Consider the following 26,815-nt stretch of genomic DNA (forward strand, 5'->3'; position numbering starts at 1 on the left):
ACTCTGCAGTAATTACAAAGTCTGTGCTCATCTCAGAAGTCATGGCAGTGGTTATTTGATCTCAGAGGCCTGGGTTGTGGCCATGTTGGTCTTTGAAATCTTGGAAGGGGCACTCGAGGTGTCAGCGCCTGTGGTGGCAGGCACGATGGAGTGAGAGGTTTGGATCGGAGCCATGGTGTTGCGTGTGTGTGTCCCAGTAGCACTTATAGAAGCTGTGGTCAAGGATGTGGAGGGCTCAGAGGCTGAGGTGGACTCAGAAGATACACTCATCCCTGAAATACATCAATTTTGACTCAAGTATGGCACTGGCTTCTCTATTACTGATATTTAATTAGGACCATTGTACGTATCTGTCTTGTTTCCTTTACATCAATAGAACTCCTGGAGTCTAGATTGCAGTTAACCTTTTATATGGAAACATATTTCAGAGGTTCCAGCTTTGTAGACTTTTTTTTCCTCCTCATTTATTTATTTGCAGTGCTGGGAATCAAACTGGGCTACAACCCCAGCCCCTATTAGTTTTTTCAAATATGGCTTTTGTGGGTCTGGTTACTAGTTTAACTGAGTTTCTGTAAGGAATAAACAAATTGTCTCATCCATCTGCTTTGCATTTTCTTTTTTTATTCTGCATAATTGCTAATCAGCGTGCTTAGCTCTTCATTTGGCATTTTTACCTGCCCGCGATCTTCAAATCTAACCCAGAACAAACAAAGACTCCACATCATCTTTGTTCGTGTTTTGACAGTGAGAATATTTGGAGCTCAGATGAGGGGGAAATGTGTGGCTTGAAAACCTCATTGATATCATCTGGGCCAATCCCTCCAAAGATTTCCCTTGACTGAGTGGAAGTAAACAGAAGATCACATCAAAATGTGAGGGTACCTTGAGCAGGGTTACTCCATTGCAAACCCTCCCCTGCTCACTCTCTGGGACTTTTAGCACATTGTGCCTTTCTGTGGAAACTCTGCAGGTCCCAATGCATGAACTGAGGGCAGAGGTGGGAAGTTCACATGAGGCCAGATTTTGTTGGGCTTCTTCAGAAGGTCAAGCTCAGAGCTGAAGGCGGTTCACAAGGGACAGACAAGGAAATGCTGGGAGGAAGTTGTCGGAATGATTTCTTTCTTTCTCATATTTATTTACACTTTTAATATGAAATACTAAAAGCAGCAGTGGGAATAGATTAAAGAATTAGTCTGAAGATATCAAATGCTAAGGATAAATTTAAGAATTAGAATAATCCTAGATTAAATTTCTCTCTGATATGCACTCTCTGCATCTGGTGCTTCTCACTCATTTATGCTAAAATATTCCTTAAGAACCTTCTCTGAGTCATGAAATGTGCCAGCATGGGACACAGGGATTTTTTTTTTAATAAGAAGAAGCTGATGTTCAAATGATGGAGAAATGGTTATGAATCAGTAAACAGACATCTGAAACAAACAAAAAAAAAAAATCTATGAATACCTGATCAGGACTCTTTCAGAAACCAAAAGGAAGAGGCACCCCAATCCCTTCCCCTTTCTCTCTTTTGCTGCCATCAAGTGAGCAGTTTTGTTCCACCATGTGCTCTGGCCTTGCCCTCTGGGCATGTTGGCTTAAAGAAGAAATGAATGACTGGAGCATCTTACCAAACCAGAGAAATACATAAAATCTGCTTTTTTAAAAATGGAAGCCAGATTATAACAGTGCCCTTCTGAATATGTAAAAGCAAGGCTTCTGAGAAATCTCTCATGATGATGAAGAAGGAACACAGATTGAGAACGCCAGCATGATGTATTAAGAAAACAATATCCCTAACACAGCAGCCACAGAGGTATTGGAAACGCTGGAAAATTCATAGAAAATGTTGATTTGAACAATGGAAAACTATGGACAATGATATTGATAAATAGCAATCGGTTTGAAAATGAGGAACATTTTACCAAGCCGTTGAATGCTTAGGAAAAGTCACAACACTGCTAGAACAGATAGGACAGAGGAGGCAGCACTCTATTCAGAAAGAAAAAAATACTTAGGAGAAAACTGATAATTATCCAGTTCTACACAGTTGTTCAGATCTTAGTTCCCCTACACAGGAGTGACTACATGGCTGGAGAGAGCTGTCTGAGAAAGATACTAATATGGAAGAAGTACCTGGAAGTGACAGCTGTGCTTCCTAGGAATAATATCTAGAACCTTATCACCAGCAAGGCCAACCTACAGCACCAGAAATCTGCACCATCCATTGGTCAAGCATATATGCCTGAGTTTGGTGGTTCCAGCAGAGGAAACCAAGAAATCACCAAGAATGGTTGCACAGCCATATGAATGTACTTAAGGACACTAAACTGAATGGTTAAAATGGTAAATGTCATTTACATATATTTTATCATGCTGTTTGCATAAGTTCCCCAAAGGTCCATGCCTTAAAGCCTTGGTTACCAGGATGGTGCTTTGGGAGCTGGTGAAACCTTTAGGAGGTGGGGCCTCAGTAGGTACTTATGCACTGGAGGTATATTCTTGAAGAGGATCATGGGACCCCATCTCTTCCTCTTTGTCTTTCTTGTTCCTAAAGGTGAGGTGAGTGGTTTTGCTCTACCACATGCTCCTACCACACCACACTGCCTCACCACAGACCCAAACAATGAGGCCAATTAATCATGGATAAAATCTTCAAAACTCTGAGCCAAAATAAACCTTTTCCCTTTACAAGTTTAGTATCTCAGATATTTTGTGATAATGATAGAGGGCTAACTAACACATACCACAATAAAAACAATTTAGAAGAGGAAAAGGCAGAGGAGGAGGCGGTGGAGAGAATAAAAGGAAGAGAAAGAAGAAGAATTGGAAGATATTACCCTATGTACACATATGATTACCCAACCGGTGTGACTCTATGTCATGTACAACCAGAAGAATGGGAAGTTATACTCCATTTATGTATGATGTATCAAAATGCATTCTACTGTCATGTATAACTAATTAGAACAAATTTTAAAAAGGAAGGAACACACATGATTGATAAATATATGAAAAAGATTACAATTTTTCAAGTAACCAGATAACCAAAAATTAAGATCTGGGCACCATTTTTTGTCCTTCAAATTGTCTAATTTTTATTATATCCCTGCATCACATTTAACTGGCAAGCTTACTTAATAATCATCAAGTAATGCAAATAGTAAACAAGTTCATAAAGAAGTCAGCCTTGGGCTGGGGATATAGCTCAGTTGGTAGAGTGCTTGCCTCGACTGCACATGGCCCTGGGCTCAATCCCCAGCACCACAAAAAAAAAAGAAGAAGAAGAAGAAAAAGTCAGCTCTGCTCCTGATAATTTAGTGTCTGTCCTTCCTTTTTCTATTTCTTTTTTTTTAATTTTATATGTGCAAAAAATATAAAACCATATAAATTATAAATGAAGTAAAATATGGCCATAATTACCAAAAAAAAAAAAAAAAAGAAGGAAGAAAAGGGGGAAATCAATAGCAACCCCCAGATCAAGCATGGTGGCATCAATACCATGGCTGCTATTAAGGAAGGTGACTATTCAGGAGGACTGTGCTGGTATATTGTGATGCAAAAAAGAAAAGGAAAAATCTGGCATGCCATTTCATGCACTTAGAACCTGTTTAAGAGAATTCCACACTTCATTGCAGTCATAGCTTTGGATACCAATAAAGACTCTAATATTTAGTTACCACTTGCCCTAATCACCCATCTTCATCTTTGAAGGTTTTATATTTTTATTTCTATAAGAGTTTCTCCATAAGACATAAGCAGGTGTTAACAGCAAATGTACTGTCATGTTTTAATGGTTGATTTTTAAATTTGCAAGACAAAGTCTAGATAAATTATGTTCTAAACAACTGGAACAATAAGCGCGGATTTTTTTTTGGTTTTATGTAATTTAGTGTAGAGAATGTCCTTTACATTTGATTTTTCAATTGCTGCTAAAAGTGAAGTTTACTGAGAGCTAGGGATGTAACTCAGTGGTAAACCACTTGCTTAGCATGCTCAAGACCCTAAGTTCAATCCCAAGCACCAAGAAGGGGAAAAAATTGAGGCTTATTAGTGAAAATAAATAAATAAATAAATAAAATTTTAAAGATTTTTTTGTTTTGGAAAAGAAATATATCCCCCATGATATTGGATACTGCCTTAGTTAGCTTGCATGACCGTGGCAAATTCCACAAACTGGGTGGCTTATACAACAGAAACTTATTTCCTCACTGTTCTGGAGACTAGAAATCCAAGATCAAGGTGTTAGCACATTTGGTTCCTGCTCAGGACTCTTCCTGATTTGCAGATGGCCACCTTCTTGATGTGTTCTCATATAGCAGGAATCTCTATCTCCCTCTCTCCCTCTCCCTCCTCCTCCTCCTCCTCCTCCTCCTCCTCCTCCTCCTCCTCCTCCTCCTCCTCCTCCTCGTTCTCTTCTTCTTCTTCCTCCTCCTCCTCCTCCTCCTCCTTTTCCTTTTCTCTCTCTCTCTCTCTCTCTCTCTCTCTCTCTCTCTCTCCATAATGCCACAGATTAGGGCACCAATTATGCCTTTATTTAACTTTACTTACCTTCTAAAGATCCTGTCTCCAGATCCAATCACAATAGTGTAGGACCTTAACATATGAATTTCAGAGGAGACACTGTTCAGTTCATAGAAGATACATTTTAGTTGTTAAATAAAAGAGACATGAGTGAAACAGGAGACTACTTTGAGCTTTACAATATACCACACCCCCAAATAAAAGATGTATTTAAAGTCTTTTTAATCCTATGAATCATAATATGAGCATTACATTTAAATCTGTAGATGCAAACACCAAAAGAAAAAAAAAAACTAAAAGTTGGAAGTTGTTCCCTCTAGAGAGCAGGAATCAGATGTGACAAGGAGTGGATACATCAGAGCTGGCCAATTTTTATGAGGCTATTGGACTTTTTAAACTACTTCCATGGATCACTCTGGAAAAACTTGGGGAAGAATATGTACACAGGCAGTGAGCAGCAATGAGGAAATGGAGTCAGGGTTTATAGGGGATTATTTCAAGAAGCTTTTTGATGAAGGGAGTTGAAAGAGGGCAGAGCTGGGAAAGACAGGGAGATGGATGCTGTAAGAGCAGTGTGTTCCAAAGTGGGGCCTCTGAACCGCGGGATCAGGAGAGCCTGGGGAGCTTGTCAAAATCCAGACCCCAGCCTCCACCCAAACTTGCTGACCTGACTCAGGGACCCTACAGGTAGGGCCCAGGCACCCATTTTCTAGATAATTCCCTCCAGATTCTTCCTATACACATTTCTTTGGCTGTTGAGGGGAAAGACCCTGGAGACAGAGAAGTAGAAATTGTGGGAGGTTGGGAGAACCCCATTGAGAAGACAGGAGGAGCAAGATGGAAGCCAGCACTCAGTTGTGGGACACTCCTCCAATGTAAGCAAGGGAGAATGGAAGGTGACAAGAGAGGCTTTCTAGATCTGGTAGTAAGATAAGAGAAGGCCTGCTGGTACTTTTGCACAGCTGAGGCTCTTTTTTCATTATGTGTCTTCTTTGTGGATGCCTTTCCCAGTAAACTGTGAGCTGCCTAAGTGCAGGACCTGTCACTTGTTCACTAAAGTATCTTCGGACCTAGCTCATGACATGACATAACAGGAGATGGCATGACATCCTAGTAAAGGTGTTATTGAAAAACACCTTTACTGTTAATGGAAATAGAAATCTGGATTTCAGAGCAACGACAGGCTAGAAATGAGTGTAGAAGAAAGACATCTTCTGCAGCAATAGCCAACAGGCTCCCAAAAAGGCAAGGAAGAGGAGAAGAGGTACGTCTCCTGGAGTCCCTGGGATACAGCAGAGGGAGGACTCAAGAAACAGACACCAAAAGGGAAAGAAAAAGCATAAAGAATCATCCTCCCATTCATTCAGCCCAGACCTGTTTCTATCCATTCCATACCTCCTTCCCCACTCCCTTTTTATGGCAGTCCATGCTGTAGTGGAGTGAAGGAGCCTTCTAAATTGTTTTGGGTTTTTTGTTTGCTTTTTTGCAGTACTGAGGATTGAACCCAGGGGTGCTCTCTCCATGAGCTACATCCTCAGCCCTTTTTATTTTTTATTTTAAAATGGAGCTCTCCAAGTTGCTGAGGCTGGCCTTCATCTTTCAGTCCTCCTGCCTCAGTCTCCCCATTTGCTCAGATAACAGGCATTGGCCACCACACCCAGCCATAAATTGTTTGATATTGGATTTAAGTAATTAAAAAGGGAAACTTGTGCCAGGACTTAGGAGGCTAAGGCAGAAGAATTGAGAGTTTAAAGCCAGCCTCTGTAACTCAGGGAGGCCCTAAGCAACTCAGTGAGACCCTGTCTCTAAATAAAATATAAATAAGGGCTGTGGATGTGGCTCAGTAGTTAAGCGCCCCTGAGTTCAATCCCTGGTACCAAAATAATGATGATGATGATGATGATGAAGAAGAGGAAAAGGAGGAGGAGGAGGAAGAAGAAGAAGGTGAACTTATAATTCTGGAAGAAAGAAGTCAGATTATAACTTAGCTTTTATATCTCTGCAGGCTAATTTCACTCATAGTCCCTGTAGCCCTCGAGTCTAAGTGGTCCCTCCGTATGTGTTTCTATCAAAGATATGAAAACTGACTGATATTTAAATCTAGGCAGCATTTCTGGAAGGCATATTTTCATTGACTTGACCTTAGACTTGGAACCTAGCTCTGATACAGAAGTAAGGATGATATTGAAAGTAGGATTTTCAAGTTTGATACAAAACATTGATAAAGCAACCACTACAGCCCTGGATTCTAAGGGAAAGAAAGTACACCTGCTATTTTGTGTCCATGCTTATAGCTGAGGGTTGAAGGAAGAAGATAAAGGTAGACTAGCTTCAAGGTGAAAGTCGAGGTCAGACTTGTGGTCAGTAGGGACTACAGCAGTAGTGACTTTCATAGAAGTAGGGGTAGGGAGAGTTCATCTTTGCTCCTAGGAAAAAAAAAATGAGAATATACAAGCAGAGTACCTGAGACAGGATTCTTCAGACCTTTTGTGACTTCCCTGTCCTCTCTGAATGATTGGTAGATCATTCACTTACCAAGTCCCAGGATTCTAAAGAGAAGCAGTACCCAGAAGGAGGAGGTAGGAGATAATTTCCTTCGCTTCATCTTGAAATAATCCACATGAGAAGTTGTTATCTGGAATGCCTGGGTTCTAGAGCCCAGATAAGCTGAAGAGAATGAGTTGATGCCTGGCCTCTCAATGGGACATGAAGTTGCAGAAAGAATTGAAATCTTGCAAGGACCAGGGCTCTGAGAGGGGTAGGTTCTGTGGTAGCAGGGCACTGGGACAGCTGGACTCCTGAGTCCCAAGGTTGCTCCCACATGTGCCTGGCTTACTTTCTTTTCTCACTTGACTATAGCGGTAGCATTTATAGTTGCTACTGAGCAGAGAAGGCCACAACTTTTGGGTCCTCCTCCCTCTCTAGGGAGGGGCATTTCTCAGGCCATGCTTCCTGATAATATGTGGGGAGGAGAAGGGCTGGGGAGAACAGGGGGATCAAATCTTTTATTGGACAGGAGACACCCTCAGGGCCAGACGTCAGCAGAAACCTGTTTTGTCTGGCAGTGTCTCATTTCTGGGGCAGAGGCCTCTGTACCAAGCAGGGGGAGAGAAATGAAGTTTCCTGGATCCTAAAGCACTGGGTCTTGGTCCTAATGTGTCAGCATTCACTTTCCAGGGGCAGCTGTAGGGAGAGCTAGGCACTGGGAGGTTAGGATGGAGAGCCTGCCATTATGAAGCCTCTTATTTGGTCTCAGAGGGCAATGGAAATCTGGCAGGAAAGAACCTGGCCTGGGGCACTGCTGGGTCAGAACAGGACTCTAGATGCTTATGGACTTGAAAGGGGAAACCTGGACTCTGGAAGCAGGGAGCAGACACTGACAGGAACCCCAATTTCACTGTTTCTTGGGGAGTCCCTATCACCACCCATCCACCCAGGTCATGCTGCAGTCTTATATGAAGCCTATTCCAAGGAGCAGAGCAAAAGGAGGGCATGGTGATGAACAACTCTGGCCCACAGAGACCGTGTGGTACCGAGTGGATCTGAACAAGGCGCCTGTCTGGGCGTTGGCTTTCTCATTCATAAAAAGAGCCTATGAACAGAGAAGGATTGACAGATGCAGTGTCCGTGAAAGCACAGCACATATGCTTCGTATTTTCTTATGAATTTGGTGTGGCATTGGGAGCAAAGCCCAGACCTATCCGTCTGGCTGAGCCAGAAATTTTGACCCAGCAGAGCATGTGCCCGAAGAAGGAGGAGACCCGCGGGAGCCGCGGGAGCGCATGGGGTTGCAGGATCCGCTGCCGCTCAGAACCGGATTCCAGCTAATATGCCAGTGCCCACAATGGAGGTTAAGAGTCTCCAATCGGCTCTGCTAGAGAAATCTGAGGTGCGCTGGCCAGACACAGCCTAGAGGGAAGGAGAGAACTCAGAGCCCCTCTTCCCAAGGACGGGGCTTCGGGTGTCTCCTTCCCAGATCCTGACCTCCCAATGCTCCCGGTCTTGGGCACTCACAACTGGGTGGTGCAGGGAGCATAGGCTTATGAACAGCCAGTGGATCCCCTCTTGACCTACTCATGAAGTAATTATCCCTAGTGGGGACCCAGCCCAGAGCTTATTAAAGGATTTTCCTCTGGATTTATTTCACAGTGATAATTAGCAGGAAAGAGAGAGGCAAGAGCCTTGGAAAGGAAAACATGGTTCATAGTGGTGGGTGCAAAACTTCGGCTCCCCACCCTCCCTCTGATCCCCAGGGCTTTACTGGCACCTGGGCAGGAGATGGGGTAGGATCAGGTTGAATGTTTAAGACTCTAGGGCCAGAGGTGATTTAATTTAATTTAATTTTTTAAATTAGGGTGCAGACCAGAGGAGTTCCAACGATTAGAGGCTAGGGTCAGGGAGTCTCTGCATCCCTCCCAGGTTGGTGACACTCCTGTCCTGACAGCCACCACATGCTGAGTAGCTATCTGCCCAAACAACTAAAACCACATATCTCCCTCCTTTTCTAGCAGGCTCCTCAGCCCTGTCCCAGAATCCAGGTGTCCCTTTCTGCCTCAGGCCTTCAGCAGGGACTGGCATGCCTCTTTTCTGAGTCCCAGAAGGTCCAGTTTTGCCCTTAGTAGAGCCAGTGAAAGACTGAGAGACCCTCTGGGCTGAGGGAACTCCCAGCCCAGAGCTGGGTTCTGGCTAGCAACAAGGCCAGATAATTCATTGGCATCAATGTCAGGTTTAGGATTATTGTCCATGACAGACTTCCAGTTTTTCACAAATGGGGATGTTAAAAATAGCAAATGGCCCTATTGTTTGATTCTGAAAGGAGTTGAGATTAGAAGGCCACCAGCAAACAGGTGTACCTCTCTTGTCAGCAAGGATGCCACCCTCCTCCAGTGAGAGTAAGAGCAAGGCTACACAGATGATGGCCAAGGCTCCACTGGGACTGACACATGGGCACAGAATAGTTTTGGAGCAGGTCCTAACATAAGCATGGGTATGGTAAATGCTTATAAATATTGGGTTTAATTCATTCGGGTGTTCTTTTATAGTAATTTAGTTTTTATAGTTGTGTTATAGTAATTGTCATGACAACTCTTGTGGAATTATTTAAATTTTTTAAAAATATTTTTTAGTTGTTGGTGGACCTTTATTTTATTCATTTATTTATATGTGGTGCTGAGAATTGAACCCAGTGCCTCACACATATGAGGCAAATGCTCTACCACTGAGCCACAACCCCAGCCCAGAATTATTTAAATTTTTCTGTATTTGTGTCTCAAGTGGGAACTATGTCTTATACTTCCTTATATATTATATATCCTCAACAGGATATATAATGAGAGCTTTAAAATGCTTGCTTGTTAAACATCATATTTTTCTCTTCATTTTGTCACCATACAAATAAACCCAGTGTGAACTGAGGCTCTCTTATCCAAACCCAGAAACAACCATTTTAGAAACAAAAGATATTTGGCCTCTCCTCCTCCCCTCTCTCTCCAGCTTCAAAAAACTCCTGTTCTGCCTCTATCCCCTCTGCTCAGGATCATCTGTAAGGTCACTGTCAGAGCCACAAACACCAGCCAGTTCTCTCAACTGATAGTCCAATAAGTCTTTACTTTATAAATATGTTGCACTTTATTATAAAAAGACTGAGAGAAGGAAAGTGTCATCTGTCCACTTGTATATTCATTCTTTCTGCTCTTTCCTCAAAATGCATCTTTCTTGCTTATCATCTCATTCCCAAACCAGTTTCAATTAAGAACACAGTGGATGGAGTGTTATTGCTGTCAACTGTATCTCTTCCCTTCTTGGAGTCCAGGAAATAGGAATTGTGAGTCTAATTCCTCATCCAGGAAAGATCTAGGAATGGATGACTTCTAAAAAAATCATGGTAGGGAAGGTATTTGGCTAATGCCAAGGTTCTGCTGCTCCATCAGGTAGACTGGGTAGGAATTCGGGCCCTCATTTTCTTCTGGGTCATCGTTCTCCATGTTCTGGGTCAGTGCACGGCGTGTTCGAATCACAGAGAAGATCTGAGATTGGAACAAGAAAAGAGGAATGAGAATGATCTGCAGTTCCTTCTGCTTTCCTCAACACCCACATCACAGGTTCTTCATTCTATTCTCCCTCAACCTGGACCTTTGGTTTCCTTCTTCCCCACAATTCCATCCAAGCCTCAGTCCTTATTCCAGCCCCAGATCCAATATACTAAGTCCCAGGTCCCATCTCCATATCTCCCCTTTGTCCTAGTCTCCTTGTCCTTTGGTGCCCTATTCTTAATACCCAAGACTCTATCTCCAACCCCCCAATTTTTTGTGACCTTTTCGTCTCAGCCATAGCCTATTTCCTAATTCGAACTCTTCACATTTTGTGCATTTATTGCCTTCTCATCCCCACCACTTCTCTTTTCCTAGTTTCATTATTCCCTTTAACTCTAGCTCCTAAACTCTCCTCAATTCCCTATCATATGCATTCACTTTCCAAGGGCACCACTGCCCCTTACCAAGAAGATGAGGCCAAGGAACAGCAGCAGAAGAATCACAGCCACCAGGACCACAATAACTATGGCCCATGGAGGGAATGAACCATTCTCTCCTGTCTCTCCAGCATGGACACCTGCCTGTGAGCCACCATTATTCTGGTTTGAATGGCTCTTATTGCCTGGGGCTTCTGACAAGATGGAACTCAGGCGCACCCCAGATGTAGGGGATATCAAAGCCATAGGTGTGACATGGGCCGCTGTGGCCTTCTCATGAGCAGATGCAGTCTGTCCTCCATGTTCTGTAGGTGTGACATGGGCCCCCGTGACCTTCTCATGGGCTGATGTGGTCTGTCCTCCATGTTCTGTAGGTGTGACATGGGCCCCTGTGGCTTTCTCATGGGTGGATGTGGTCTGTCCTCCATGTTCTGTAGGTATTACTTGGGCCCCTGTGGCCTTCTCATGAGCAGATGTGGTCTGTCCTCCATGTTCTGTAGGTATTACTTGGGCCCCTGTGACCTTCTCATGGGCAGATGCGGTCTGTCCTCCATGTTCTGTAGGTATTACTTGGGCCCCTGTGACCTTCTCATGGGCTGATGTGGTCTGTCCTCCACGTTCTGTAGGTGTGACATGGGCCCCTGTGACCTTCTCATGGGCGGTTGCAGTCTGTCCTTCATGTTCTGTAGGTGTGACATGGGCCCCTGTGACCTTCTCATGGGCGGTTGCAGTCTGTCCTCCATGTTCTGTAGGTATTACTTGGGCCCCTGTGGCCTTCTCATAGGCAGATGCAGTCTGTCCTCCATGTTCTGTAGGTGTGACATGGGCCCCTGTGACCTTCTCATGGGCTGATGTGGTCTGTCCTCCATGTTCTGTAGGTATTACTTGGGCCCCTGTGGCCTTCTCATGGGCAGATGCGGTCTGTCCTCCATGTTCTGTAGGTATTACTTGGGCCCCTGTGACCTTCTCATGAGCGGATGTGGTCTGTCCTCCACGTTCTGTAGGTATTACTTGGGCCCCTGTGGCCTTCTCATGGGCAGATGCGGTCTGTCCTCCATGTTCTGTAGGTATTACTTGGGCCCCTGTGACCTTCTCATGAGCGGATGTGGTCTGTCCTCCATGTTCTGTAGGTATTACTTGGGCCCCTGTGACCTTCTCATGAACGGATGTGGTCTGTCCTCCATGTTCTGTAGGTGTGACATGGGCCCCTGTGACCTTCTCATGGGCAGATGTGGTCTGTCCTCCATGTTCTGTAGGTGTGACGTGGGCCCCTGTGGTCTTCTCATGGGCTAATGTGGTCTGTCCTCCATGTTCTGTAGGTATTACTTGGACCCCTGTGGCCTTCTCATGGGCGGTTGCAGTCTGTCCTTCATGTTCTGTAGGTGTGACATGGGCCCCTGTGACCTTCTCATGGGAGGATGTGGTCTGTCCTCCATGTTCTGTAGGTGTGACATGGGCCCCTGTGACCCTCTCATGGGCTAATGTGGTCTGTCCTCCATGTTCTGTAGGTATTACTTGGGCCCCTGTGGCCTTCTCATAGGCAGATGCAGTCTGTCCTCCATGTTCTGTAGGTATTACTTGGGCCCCTGTGGCCTTCTCATGGGCTGATGTGGTCTGTCCTCCATGTTCTGTAGATGTGACATGGGCCCCTGTGGCCTTCTCATGGGAGGATGCGGTCTGTCCTCCATTTTCTGTAGGTATTACTTGGGCCCCTGTGGCCTTCTCATGGGCAGATATGGTGTCTTCTCTATGTTCTGTAGGTGTGACTTGGGCCCCTGTGACCTTCTCATGTGCAGATGTGGTCTGTCCTCCATGTTCTGTAGGTATTACTTGGGCCCCTGTGGCCTTCTCATGGGCAGATGCGGTCTGTCCTCCATGTTCTGTAGGTATTACTTGGGCCCCTGTGACCTTCTCATGAGCGGATGTGGTCTGTCCTCCATGTTCTGTAGGTGTGACATGGGCCCCTGTGACCTCATGGGCGGATGCGGTCTGTCCTCCATGTTCTGTATGTGTGACGTGGGCCCCTGTGGTCTTCTCATGGGCTAATGTGGTCTGTCCTCCATGTTCTATAGGTGTGACTTGGGCCCCTGTGGCCTTCTCATGGGCTAATGTGGTCTGTCCTCCATGTTCTGTAGGTATTACTTGGGCCCCTGTGACCTTCTCATGAGCTGATGTGGTCTGTCCTCCATGTTCCGTAGGTGTGACATGGGCCCCTGTGACCTTCTCATGGGCGGATGTGGTCTGTCCTCCATGTTCTGTAGGTATTACTTGGGCCCCTGTGGCCGTCTCATGGGCTGATGCAGTCTGTCTTCCATGTTCTGTAGATGTGACATGGGCCCCTGTGACCTCATGGGCGGATGCTGTCTGTCCTCCATGTTCTGTAGGTGTGACGTGGGCCCCTGTGGTCTTCTCATGGGCTAATGTGGTCTGTCCTCCATGTTCTATAGGTGTGACGTGGGCCCCTGTGACCTTCTCATGGGCGGATGTGGTCTGTTCTCCATGTTCTATAGGTGTGACTTGGGCCCCTGTGGCCTTCTCATGAGCTGATGTGGTCTGTCCTTCATTTCTTGTAGTGTTGTATGCTGGCATCATGGCTTTTGTGGCTTTTTCTGATGAAACCATAGTTTTTTTGTTCATCTCTGAAGTGACTGAGCTATGGGAAGGAATTGTGGCTTCATGTGGAGTGGTACTTTTCTTATCTAAAGTACTGATGGTTGTCTCCATAGGTCTTACAGTTGTAGCTCTGTTTCTTGTTACTCTTGTATTGCTTTTTGTGGTCCTACAAGTTGTTGTTCTCTTGGGTGCTGAGGTTGGGTGTCTTCCATCAGACAGTCCTTTTGTTGGGTTGACGGAGTCAGGATTGACATCCCGTCCATTTCGAATAATTGAGTCTTTTCCCTGATTAGTGGTGTTTTGTTCAGAAGTGGAGGGACCTTTGTGATGAACTCCAGAGCTTTCATTGTCTAGAGTTTTGGAGTTGTTTGTAGGCTTGTGAATTGCTTTGGAAGGGTGTGTGGTGTTGCACTTGTGTTTTGGCTTATGGGTTTCTATAGATTTAGGGAAGTCTGGAGGCCTTTGTCCTGTATGCGGAGGATTGTGGTTAGAGGGAGTATTATAAATAAGGCCTGGATTGAGGGGGAATAAATGGTCAGATGTTGGCGATTCACCAGTTTTCTGAAGTTCTTGAAATGAAGCACCTGTGGAGGAAGAGAGGCAAATAAGAAATTTCCCATGAGTTCTTCCCTGTCTCCCTTCATTTCTAGGGATTCTTGGTTCCTTGTGAGGTGTCTCCCATCTAGTCTCCTCAGAATACCGTGCTATCAGCCAGTTACAGTGGCACATGCTTGTAATCCCAGTGGCTCAGGAGGCTGAGGCAGTAGGATCATGAGTTCAAAGCTGGCTTCAGCAACATAGCAAGGTCCTAAGCAATTCAGTGAGACCCTGTCTCTAAATAAAATACCCCCCAAAACATGGGGTGAGGGGTGCTGGGGGTGTGGCTCAGTTGTTAAATACTCCTGGGTTCAACTCCCAGTACCACAAAAAAAAAAGAAAAGAAAAGAACACTGTGCTATCTAATCCCCATTCTTTTTTTTTTTTTAAAGAGAGAGAGAGAGAGAGAATTTTTTTAATATCTATTTTTTAGCTTTCGGCAGACACAACATCTTTGTTTGTATGTGGTGCTGAGGATCAAACCCGGGGCCGCACGCATGCCAGGCAAGCGCGCTACCGCTTGAGCCACATCCCCAGCCCCTAATCCCCATCCTTACCTCTAGCTTCAGGCTCTTACTCAGGCTGTGCCTCCAGGAAAAATGCCACCTTACTCCTTTCCCACATTTGTTTCTAGGCCCTCAATCACACATCCTTCTGGCATCTTTTCTGGTTCCTCTAAGTGGATAAGATCTAGCTTCATTTAGCTTCTCAAAATAGTCCATTACTCTTTCCTGTTACCTTCAAGTTGTTATTACATTTGCTGTATTTTAAAAAAATGCATCCTTAGGGGAGGGGAAGGGGGGATAGGAAGGGCAGCAGAATAAAATAGACACTAGTATTGCTGTATGAATATACATGTCTGTATAACCAATGTGGTTCTACAACCTGTACATTTGGAAAAATGAGAAATTATACCCTATCTGATTCAAATGTATGATATGTCTAGATCATTGTATTGTCATGTGTAACTAATAAAAAAATATAGTAACTTAGGTAAAGAAGTTAAGAGCTGCCTAAGGGTTAGAATGCATTCACCCAAGAAGGCTTTCCTGCCATGAGACAACAAAGGGATCTGGGAACAACTAAAATTATGCATCTTTATATAACCCAATAAGATACTGCAAATAAAACTTAGGTGATGTTGGGGAAGACTGTATACACCCCATAATACTCAGACAATGAGGAATTGGGCAAGGGACCTTGAACTCTACAGGTAAGATGCTGGATGTATCCAAACTGTGTGTGCCCGCTCTCTCTGAGACACCTGGTCTTGCAAAACTTTACCCAATCTTGCAAGATCATCATCAAAGTGAAACATCACTGTTTGCTGTGTCTCTTGTCTCTTGATCCATTCTTTGAGTTTGGAGAGGTGAGCATGTTTCTCACATGTACCATTATTTTTTAAATAAAGAATCCATTTTTACCAGTCAAAAAATAAATTCAACCTTTTATGATCATTTGTGATTTTGCCATGATTTACAAATTACTCCCATTTTTAAGATTTCTTATATTCATTTCTATTTTTCTACTCTTCTATATTTTAGTCTTTAGATTCTTTAAATTAGCTACTAGAAGATCAATCTTTCTATAACTTTTCCTTTTCCTTATTTGAAGCTTCCTAAAATTATCCCTCCAGGATTCATTAAAAAATAATTGCCTCCTTCAAGCATTATCTGAAATACATCAAACATAAGACTCTCAAAAGCATAAGAAATCCCACTAATATATTGAATGCTTACAGCCCAGATGAAATAGCAACCATATATGTATACATAATTCAAATGCCAGTTAACGATTTTTTCCATTGGCACTTCATTAAAACACGTACATCACACACATAATTAAGACAAAAATAAAATAAAATTCTTATTTTAAAAAATTTTCTTCAATCTGTCTTGAAGAAAATTTGTCTTGATTATGGTAGTATGTGATATAGTTCAAGAACCTCTGTAAAACTGAAAGAAGAGAATGCTTTTATTAATTACAACAGAAAACTGACATGTAATTCTATTAGAATTGAACCTGGGCAAATAATGCTGTTATAAAATTTACATTTCTCACATTCAATGGGGAAATATTACATATTAGGGCTCTTCTTGGTGCTAATAACTAATTTCAGCAAAACTTTATTTTAAAAAATAGTAAGTAGCAATTAATATATATTCTTAAACTGTGTAAGATAAAGTTAGAAAGGCAACTGGTAACAACCAGTAGAATTAGAATCATTTTGTTGAACATTAAGAACCATATTTCTTTTTTAGCTGTTATATCAGCATACCTTTTTCATTGATAAGGCAAGTGCTGGCTATGGGTACCACATGATTAGTAATTTTCTTCTTAAGTAACAAATACTTGACTGATCAAGATTCAAGTGAATTTTCTTTCCTAATTTTGCTGTTTGACAATAGAAACAAATACCTTTATCTTTTGTCCCAAGGGAGGCAAATAGGAAATACAGCTTGTAAATTTTCCCACTCACCATTAAACAAGGACATTAAGAATGTCTCTGAAGTATTTCCAGTATTTAAAATAGTAGGCCTCAGAATAATTTTCAAAACTAATTTCTCATTTTAGTATAGGATTTGATAATCATAACACATTTGATTTGTATTTTCTTCTATCACCTACACTTTGCCCTCAATAAAGGTTAGTGTTATAGTTTCGAACTATTTCTACATCTAGAGCATCTTTACATAAGTTTCATTTTCACTGAACTGAAGACTTTTTTTTTCTCACTATGTGCTCATGAAAGTTAATGAGCATACACATGCATATACTGGCACACATATATATGTCTATGTAAGTAAATTACTTTACCATTAGAATAAAACCAGACACTGGGGGGACAACTCTGAGGAACAGTTGGTCTTCTGTAGAAATGGTCCTCTGTGCTGAGGGAGGAAGGTATAGTTCACTGAGGGATGTGAGAAGCTGTAGGAAGTTTTCTCATCATCTGTCAATCCTGCATTGCCAGCTGTCACCGCCCCAGCTACATGCACACCTGCTTCTCCAGCAACACTGGCTTCTAAAAGTCACATGTCTTATAAACAAGATGTGGTTGGTTGGACCTCCAATGCTATTTGCAATCTTTCTATAACTTTGACTCTCCACTCTGTCCAATCTTGGTGTCAAAGTGACCATCCAAAAGCTCAATAATATTCCCCCCTGTAGAATGCCCACATGATAGTTTTGGAGCCTCTACACTTTCAGAAGAATAGATGAACACCTTCATTCCAGCTTCCCTCCACTTCCTGACTGCTGGAACTACATCTTCAAAAAACTCTGCTTTCATGCACCCAGCTATGAATGCTGCCCTCCACAGGTGGCCCTGCAGTTGAGCACTGTGGTCTTTGGATCCGGAGACATCTGCCAGCACAAGTTATCTACCCCATTCCCGGAAGCTGCAGGTATTGGAACAGCCCCGTCCACATGGGCATTTTCTTCAACCTGTTTTCTCAAAAGATTGGCACTCCTCCTCTTCCCAATGTGTCTGCAGATACTCTTTAACATTTTCTTTAATGTAAGGAAATCAAATGTTCTTCGATATCTAACAAGATCACAATGACTTTAGCAGGCACCAAAAGCATGACCATTTTTCCCTACCAGCTGTTACCATGGAAATCCATCTGCTGCTAGAGAAGTTGGAGAATGGCGCTAGATGTGCCCCCAGGACAGTCTTGGGCTTCCAAGAGCCCCATGACAATCTCAGAGGTGGCCATCCATGGGGCCTGAAGCACGCAGGAGAGGATACCTCTGCCAACTAGCAAGTGGAGAGGACCACCGCCCAGGGGTCAGAACTCAGGCCCAAATCTACATTTGTTTTAAACCTGTTAACATCTACTTCCAACCATGCCTATCGACTTACAAGGCTTTGAGAGCAGGGATTGACTGTCACTTGGCCTTGCAGGTGCTCCTTTACAGACTTATGAAATGAAATCCTCTTTCCAAGGAAGGGAAAAGTAGCTCCTTGGGGGTCCTAACAGGAGTGAATGAGGTAGCTGTATTCTGGGAGGAACTAACTATGTTTAAGGACAGGGTGTGAAGGAAAACATCCCTATCAATCAGCAGATATGGACTTTAATTCTATGGGAAAACAACCAGATGGGGACAGAGGACACGTCCCTGATATCTGGCCTGAAGAGTGAGAACCAGAGATCACCAAAGAACAAGGGAAATCATGCTGTTACATAACTGAGATTTCCAGTGTCTGTTAGCTCAAGGTGGCGACCAGAACCTGGAGCTGTTCCCAGCCACAGGAAACCATTTCCACCCACCTCTCTGCGGATGAGGAGAATCAGGTGTTGGGGAATTCGGTCTTTGAAAGAATAACAGGTGGGACAAGAAAGGGGCAAGAGATCAGAGAGAAACCCAAGTCCCTAAAGGGAATTAAGGTTGGGGGAAAGGAGAAGGGTTGAATTATCAGGCTATCACTCCACTTCGCCAATTGCATTCTCTCATTCCTTTGGCAAAAATTTTAATAATAGTTATCATGTATTGGGTACCTTCTCTAGGTGCCATAGCTTGGATCTGGAGTCCCCCAAGGGTTCGTGTGTCGAAGGCATGGTCCCCAGCTTGGTGCCCCAATAGGATGTGGTGAAACCTTTAGGGGGTGGGGCCTGGTGGAAAGTCTTCCATTCATTGATGGTGTACCCTTGAAGGGGATCGTGGGACCACAGCCTCTTCTTTGTCATTCCTGGTCATGAGGTAAATGGTTTTTCTCTACCACATGCTCCCACCACAATAGGCCGCCACAGGCCCAGAGCGATGAATCTAGTTGGTCTTTACTCAACCCTTCAAAACTGTGAACCAAAATAAACCTTTCTTCTTCATAAGTTTATTATCTCAATTTTTTTTTTACAGTAACAGAAAGCTAACTCACTAGCCCTGGTGCTTGACTGGTTACACCACAGATCTTCTCTTTCGGCATTCTCTTATATGATGATATACCTTCCAACCCTTACAGGGTTTCTTACATGCTGACAACCTCTCCTGTTTTACATCTGAGAACCAAGAGTTTCATGGAGGACAAGTGACTTATACACAGCCCTCCCAGCAATAGCAACAGCCAACATTTCTTGAGCATTTACTATGAGACATGCATGGCCTACTAGTAAGAACAAACACTAAATTACTTACTTTTCACAAGAATCCTTTCATGTTGAGAACTATTTAGTATTCTCCAAAATTTATACATGAAGACAAGGTTCAGAGTGGTTAAATAATCTCTTTAAGAACACCCAGGAAATAAAAAGTGCAGCCAGAATTTGAACACACATTCTGGGCTCCCCAGCATAGTCTTTTACTGGTTACGACCACAGTGCACAACTTAGACGTCAGTACAAGCTGTCTCTAACATTTTAGAACCCCTGAAGTATAGTATCCACATATTTGTTTGTTTAATCTTTCCCACAAACCCATAAAGTAAGAGTTATAATCTTACAATTAATTTTACAGGTAGGGAAAAGCAATTCAAATAGGTGAGGAAATTGGTAAAGACTGGTTTTATACTATACCCCAGATGCTTTTTAACATTATAAGGAATGAATATCTGTTGAATGCATACAAGAGCAGGTAGCAATGCAGAGTGACAAATTTCACTGGCCTTAAAGAATTGGAGGACGGGGCTGGAGTCCAGGCTGTGTCTCTCATCAGCTTTGCATCTTTGATCAAGTCACTAACATGCTCTGAGGTCTCATGTCCTCAACTATAAATAACAATGATGCTGACTGCATCAGCTTAACATGAGAGCCAAAGGAAGCATGGAGCAGAGCAGTCTCTTTAATTATGTATTGAATTTGAGTTATTGTCTTTACATCTGAGCCTGTGGCCCTGCACACCTGCCTGCAGCAGCCCAAGTTTCTCCTCTGACCCACCTGTTCCATACACCTCAGAGGCCAACCTGGACCACCCTCTCCACAATGGCAGTGGCCTGCATTCCTGAGCCACTTCTCCTGCTGCATTTTAGCAATCTGGCACTTGTCCCTCTCCAGTACACAATAAATGCAGTTTAATTCCCACTGTAGCAGGGATTTTGATTTGTTTTATTTATCACTATAGCTGAGTGGGTATTGACTAGTCCTGCAGACAAATGCTAGGGGGCACCCCAGAACTTTGTGGCAAGGGCTTCATCCATCCCAGGAGTCTCCCCCTCGTGCCACATCCAGCATGACTACTGGACACAGCCATGGCCTTGAGACCCACTCGGTCCCTATCCCACCCTGATACCAGCCTCAAACCCTCCCCATATCACCCACTGCTCTACAGATTCTAAGACCCCATCTCCTTCTGTTTCCTTCCATCCTCACTCTCCATCCCTCCTGACCAAGCTGTAGCAGGCACCTCCCAGGCTGCACCCACAGAACCCAGAGGCTCAGTTGCTGCTCCTCTGACCTGCGCCTGCGCCCTGCCTCTTGCCCTAGAGCAAATTTCCCTGCCAGGGCTGTGTGTCATTGATTCATGACTCAATCCCCTGTGCCCTATACAGGTTCCTCTTCTCTGAGCTGCAGCAAGACAAAAGGTATAGAGAGCAACTGTCAGAATAGGAAGACAGGTAAGCAGGATGGGGACAGGGAGGCTGAGGGCAGCTCTGGTGCTTCCCAGACCCTTCAAGTAAAGGGGACAGGCATGAAGTCAGGGCATGGATAGAGTGCACTGTGGAACCTGTCAGAGTCAGCTTGAAGATTCCTTAGCCCCTGCCTCTCTGGCCCTAATAGGACACTGAGCTCAGGGAAGGAGCATTCCTCCAATACTACCCCCAAACACTATTGGAGGAAGACACCGCCTGCTGTGCCCCAGAACCTGCCCGAAGCATCTCAGACTCCACATCCCCAGCTCTGGTTTGGGGTCACCACCACCTCCACCTTTGCTGACTCTATCCCAGATGTAGATACTCTCTCTGAATTGACATATTGTCACACGTCTACCTCATGAAGTCCCTCCTCCTGATCACCCAAGCCCCTCCAAACCACACCTGGGTTTGGTATCTCTGCTCCCTGGTCCAGGTCCAGAACTGTTTCTTAATTAAGGCAAGTGAACCAATTTAGCAATTTCATCTTATTCCATAGGATCTGTTTTGCTCATGAAATACTTTTCCATGCTCATTTTCTCATCAAAGCCTTGGGATGCTTCCCAGCTGTAAGATGGGGACAGAATCCTGTTGAGTTGCAGTGAGAATTAAATAAGTAAATACGGATGAAGTGCCTAGAACAATACCTGGTGCAGAGCAAATGCTGAATAGGCACCAACTCAGGGTATTGACCGGCAGTGTCCTTCCCATTTTACAGGTGGAGTAGAGGTCCAGATGAGCTAAATGACCCAGAGTCCGGATAAGAACCTAAGTCTGCACATAACAGCATTCTCGGGAGAGAAATTCACCCCACACTCCCATCCCATGCAGCTGGCAGTGTGGAGTGGTAGAGTTCTTGCTTGCACCTCTCTAGTCCTGTGACCTTGGGAAAGCCCTTTAGATCTCTGCATCTCACTCTCCTCAACTAGAAGATAGGATATTAGTAAATCATCTCCTCATGTTGAGAAGGTGAAGTGAGATGAAGTATCATGAGCACCTGTGAGCTGCTTGTGTGAAACAGGTACTCAATGAATGTCAGGTCCCTCTGGGTACGGTGACGAATGCCTATAATTCCAGCTACTCAGGAGACTGAAGCAAGAGGATCACAAGTTTCAGGCCAGCTTCTGCAACTTGGTGAGACCCTGTCCCAAAATTAAAAAGGACTGGGAATGTAGCTCAGTGGTAAAGTACCCCTGGGTTCAATTCCCAGTACAAAGAAAAGTGGGTCCACACTCCTGCCCCCTTTGGGTGGGTGCAGCTCTGTAGGCCAGGTCTTAAAGAGCAGGCTGGATTTCATTTCCTACACCCCTTAACTGGCAAACTTGAGCAGTGAACGCCCCAGACAACTGTACACAGCAACCCGTCCCCCACATCCCTCCTTCATTTATATGCTTATTCATCCAAACTTATGAATCAAGAGACAATCCCTCTCTGAGTTCCATCCCACTGTGTAACTGTGACTCCTTTGCCCCTGCAGGTATCTTACCTGCCTCCCAAGGAGTTAGAAGAAAGAGGAGGCAGCACTGGAAGCCAAAAGTGAAATGGAGGCCACCGGCTGGCTGGGCCATGTTAGAGCTGGGCAGCTGTTTGGGGACCATGGCTGCAGACCTGTTATATGAAGCCAAGTCTGACGTCATGGGGGCTGGGGCCCCTCAGGACTAAGCCTTAAACAAATGGAGCTACCGCACCCCACAGGGGTGGCCTGATAACAGGAGACCGCAGCAGTTGCGTCATGGAGCCAGGTACCAGGGTACTGTGAAATGGGTGGGATCCCAGGGCAGGCAAAAGGACCCAAGAGGGGCAGACTCCTGACCCAGCCCCAACAGAGGGGAGGGGCTATGGGTGGAGGTGAACCCCACCTGAAGAGGCAGGGAGCAGATGACTGAGTTCTAGAAGGGCTGAGTTCTAGCTGGGGACAGGACGGTTGGGGCTCTGGGAGGAGGTTCATGTTCCAATCTGTCCCCAGCTTTACACTCACCCTCCTACATCTCTCACGTCAGTAAGCTCCACACCCCTTGCTCACACATGGTCACTCTGTTCTGGGTGGAGCTGTCTCCAAGGACCAGGTGAAAGAGCAAAAGGGAGAGAGCACTCACATGGTCCACATGGTGATTCGAGATGTCCAAGGCAATACAACAAGCTGTGGGGACAGTGGAGACAGTGACAAGGACAAGACAGACATGGAGTCCAAGGACCCACATCACACAGCTCTCCAGGGATGCATACAGCTCAGGCCACCCAGAGTGACAGAAGCTGAACTCTTTGACAGAAATGTTCAGCCCATGGGGGCTTTGCTTTTGCTCCACCCCTTCCCCTCTCTACCACCCCAGCCCGACAGCCTCCTCTTTGCTTCAAAGCCTCCATCTATCCTGATCAGAAATGCAGACCTAGCCAGGCACTGTGGTGGACGCCTGTAATCCCAGCAGCTCTGGAGGCTGAGGCAGGAGGATTGCAAATTCAAAACCAGCCTCAGTAACTTAGTGAGGCCCTAAGCAACTCAGTGAGACCCTGTCTCCAAATGAAATATAAAAGAGTGGGGTGTGGCTCAGTGATTAAGGTCTCCTGGGTTCAATTTCTGATTAAACACACTCACACACACACACACACACACACACACACACACACAGAAATGAAGAACTCTCATTTCTAGGAGTTCCCAGGAGTTCCTCTTCCCTCTTTATTCTCTGCCTAAAATAAGCATTAGCTCACAGATAGTCACTTGTCTCCCCAGTGATAGTGCCCGGGGCTGGACAGGAGCCACCACCTCTCTCTATTGCTTGTTGTGGGTCTCTGCTGAGGGGAGATAAGCACCCTGTGGGCAACGTCCATGCCTCCATCAGTGCCGTATCCCCAGCACCTGGGACAGCGCCTGGCACACAGGAGGCCATCAGTCAATACATGCGACTCCTGGGTGGAGTGGAAGCCGGGCTGGCTGCCTTTCTGAGGGAAGTGGAGCAGGCAGAGGGAGTGAAGAGGGCTAGGACCTGGAGGGCAGGAGGCCAGGCCTCAGGCAGCAGGGCTCCCGAGAGGACTGAGGGCTAATCACGTGGACTCCTCACATTCCCTGGTATGACTGGTCCCTCAGCCCCAAGCAGGACTGGAATGGGTGGGCAGAGGAGAGGTCAGCTGCTCACAATCAATTAATGGGAGATTAATGAGGCTCTGTGGAGTCAGGCCAAAGAATGACTGCTCAGAACTGGGCAGCCTGCCTCTCAGGAAATGCATCTCACAGGCTGAGAGACTGAGGCAGAGGCAGGACTCCCCTGGCAACTCCATCTGGACTTGGGGGTAATTGGCAACCCTCTGTCTGCTAGGCCTCTCACCCCAACATTTCTCCAGGGACCCCCAGCCTCTAGTACAGTGGTTCTCTATAAGGAACAATTTGCCTTCCAAAGGACATCTGGCAGTTTCTGGAGATATTCATGTCACAATTTGGAGAGGGGCCCTACTGGCATCTAGTGGGTAGAGGTCAGAGAGGCTACTAAACATCCTATAATGCTCACAACAGCCCCTCAACAAATAAAGATCCATCTCAACACATCAATAATGCAGAGGTTGAGGATTCCTCCTTCAGAATAAGTTTTAATCAGCATTTATAAGTAAACACTCCCTCCCTTCTACCCAGAGGACCTAGGCACCTGGAGAGGAGGAACCTAGAAGCAGATGGAGACCCTGGATGATCTCTTAAAGTCAGTGTCTAAGCTGGAGGCTGAGGGACCAGTCACTAAACAGACTGCCGATGGCGCGGCAGTTCTGTTGATAGAAGCATGTGCTAAACACCTCACCTATGAATTACAGCCATGAGGTTGGCAATGTCATCCTCATTTTCCCAGGACAAACAAATCTTGGATCAAGGAGTGACTTGCCCAAGATCACATACATAGTGAGTGGCAGAGACCAGACTTGGCCTGTTCCTAGGGACCACAAAGCCCATTCTGGGAGACCCGTAGAGGGAGTGCCATTTTATTTAGTAAGGATTGTGGCCACCACCCTCCCAGAGTGGCCCAAGGGAGTACCACAAGGCAAGGTTCCTCATGGGTCCTGAGGGGAGAGAAACAGGGGGTGGGAGGGGGTCAGGATCCAACCTGAGGGAGCTCCCTAAGAAAGGAAGGGTGAAAGGGAACCTCCCCCCACCTGCTCCTGTGTCCTCGATGACTGGATCAAATTGTCCTCAGATAAGGACCTTGTCTGATACCTGGTGAGAGGGGTGGGGATGGGAAGAAAGGGTGAAGGGTGAAGGCTCCAGCTGCCCTGACCCAGACTCCATGAGGGCTGGAAGCTTTCTGGCCCTTCCAGCCCTGGCCCTTCCTTCTACAGATGAGATAACTGCCACTGTGGGTGCCTTTCCCCAGTCCATGGGGATGGCAGCAGAGAGCAGGGGGAATCAGAACTGGAATCCCAGCTCCCAGTGGTGAGTGACAGCAGATCTCCCTGGGCCTCCTTGGCACTGTTGGTGGAAGAGACCTGGGACCCAGTGACCTAGGAACCCACCTGCAATAAATGGCCCCAGAGAGGGTAGATGGGACAGGGGCTCCTGGGAGAGGATGAAGATTGCCAAACATCCAATGGGGAAGGGGTTTTCAGCTATCCTGGTGCATCCCTTCATTTGACGAACTAGAGATGGCTCATGGTCATATCTATAGAAGGTCACAGAGCCATCACCACTCCCCAAATTCAGCTCCCTGTGGAACTGGAAAGCCTGTGAGATGAGAGATGAATAGGATGACTTAAAAATCTTGGGTCTGCATTACCTAGAATTGTTTAGCGCCTCCAGGGACTGATCAGCCATTGGCACTGCCCAGCCTCTTTCAGTGGCCCCAAATCTCCACTCCTGCCAGGCCAGTGCTTCCTCCCAGCCCCTCGGGTCAGGTTCCTTGTCCCCTCCGCACTTCTAAGCTATCATCCTCCTCCCTGAACCCCTGTTCTTCTCAGAGTCCTAACCACCAGGTTCCAGTCCCACTGGACTTGGGGGCAAAGTTGGGCCACACACATCCTTGATTCCATACATTAGGTTGGCAACTGCTGTCACTAGAAAGAGTTATCAGCATGATGTCCCCAGTCGATGACAGAGCCCTTCTCCTGAGCCTTCATGCCTGAGGAACAAAGATAGGGACAGTGATCAGGGCAAGGGGGTCCTCTAGTTCCCACATCTCTACTGCCCCCCTAACTTTACCCCTTTCTTTCCATGACTCTGATGTCCGAAAAGACATCATTCCCTCTGCTATTCTCTCCTATAATTTTGGCATGAGAACTGCAATGCAGTGGGGGTTAAAGGACTTAAGTACAAGTCCCAGTCACCCAGTCACCTATTCCCCAACATCTGGAGACATGTCTACCAGTCCCTAGACTTTTTTTTGTTTTTTCTGGTACTACAGATTAAACCCAGCAGCGCTTAACCACGGAGCCTATTTTATTTAGAGATAGGGTTTCCATGAGTTGCTTAGGGCCTCACTGCTGAGGCTTGCTTTGAACTTGCTATCCTCCCTGCCTCAGCCTCCTGAGCTGCTGGGATTACAGGCATGTGTCACCTTGCCTGGCTGGACAGTCCCCAGACTTCTTGCTGATATCTGCCTCTCTCCTCTTTCTGAACCCTCCTCCTTATCTCAGGCTCTGTTTCTGTCTCTCTCAAGCTTGTGCCTTCTCTGCACTGAGGGTCCCCAGGTGGGCACTCTCCTTCTCTGAGCCCCAGCCTTCCTTTTTCCTCTCCTGATTCTGGTCCCTCGGGGATACCACAGCCTGTTGTCCCATCTTCCCTCCATTTATTTCCTGTCCTCAGATTACTTGGGTGATAGATTCCCCAAGCTCATCAGGAATGAACAGAAGGAAAAGAGGAAGACAGGGGGCAGAAGGAGAGCAAGATCTCTGGAGGGGTGCCTCCTGCCCTGGGCAGACAGATTGGGGCATGAAGAAGAAAGACCAGCCGGATGCAGTGGTGCATGCCTGAAATCCCAGCAGCTTGGGAGGCTGAGATAGGAGGATTGCAAGTTCAAAACCAGCCTCAGCAAGTGAGCAAGGCCCTGAGCAACTTAGTGAGATCCTGTTTCAAAATA

General features: G+C 45.6%; 1 pseudogene; it reads right to left on the bottom strand.

Annotated features, from left to right (window-relative positions):
* Positions 1-17,008: 17,008 nt before the first annotated feature.
* On the bottom strand, positions 17,009-17,793 carry LOC114081589 (enolase-phosphatase E1 pseudogene; annotated as a pseudogene).
* Between the last annotated feature and the right edge of the window lie 9,022 nt (positions 17,794-26,815).

This window comes from Marmota flaviventris, chromosome 6 (genome assembly GCF_047511675.1).
Source record: "Marmota flaviventris isolate mMarFla1 chromosome 6, mMarFla1.hap1, whole genome shotgun sequence".
In the NCBI taxonomy this organism is placed as follows: Eukaryota; Metazoa; Chordata; class Mammalia; order Rodentia; family Sciuridae; genus Marmota; species Marmota flaviventris.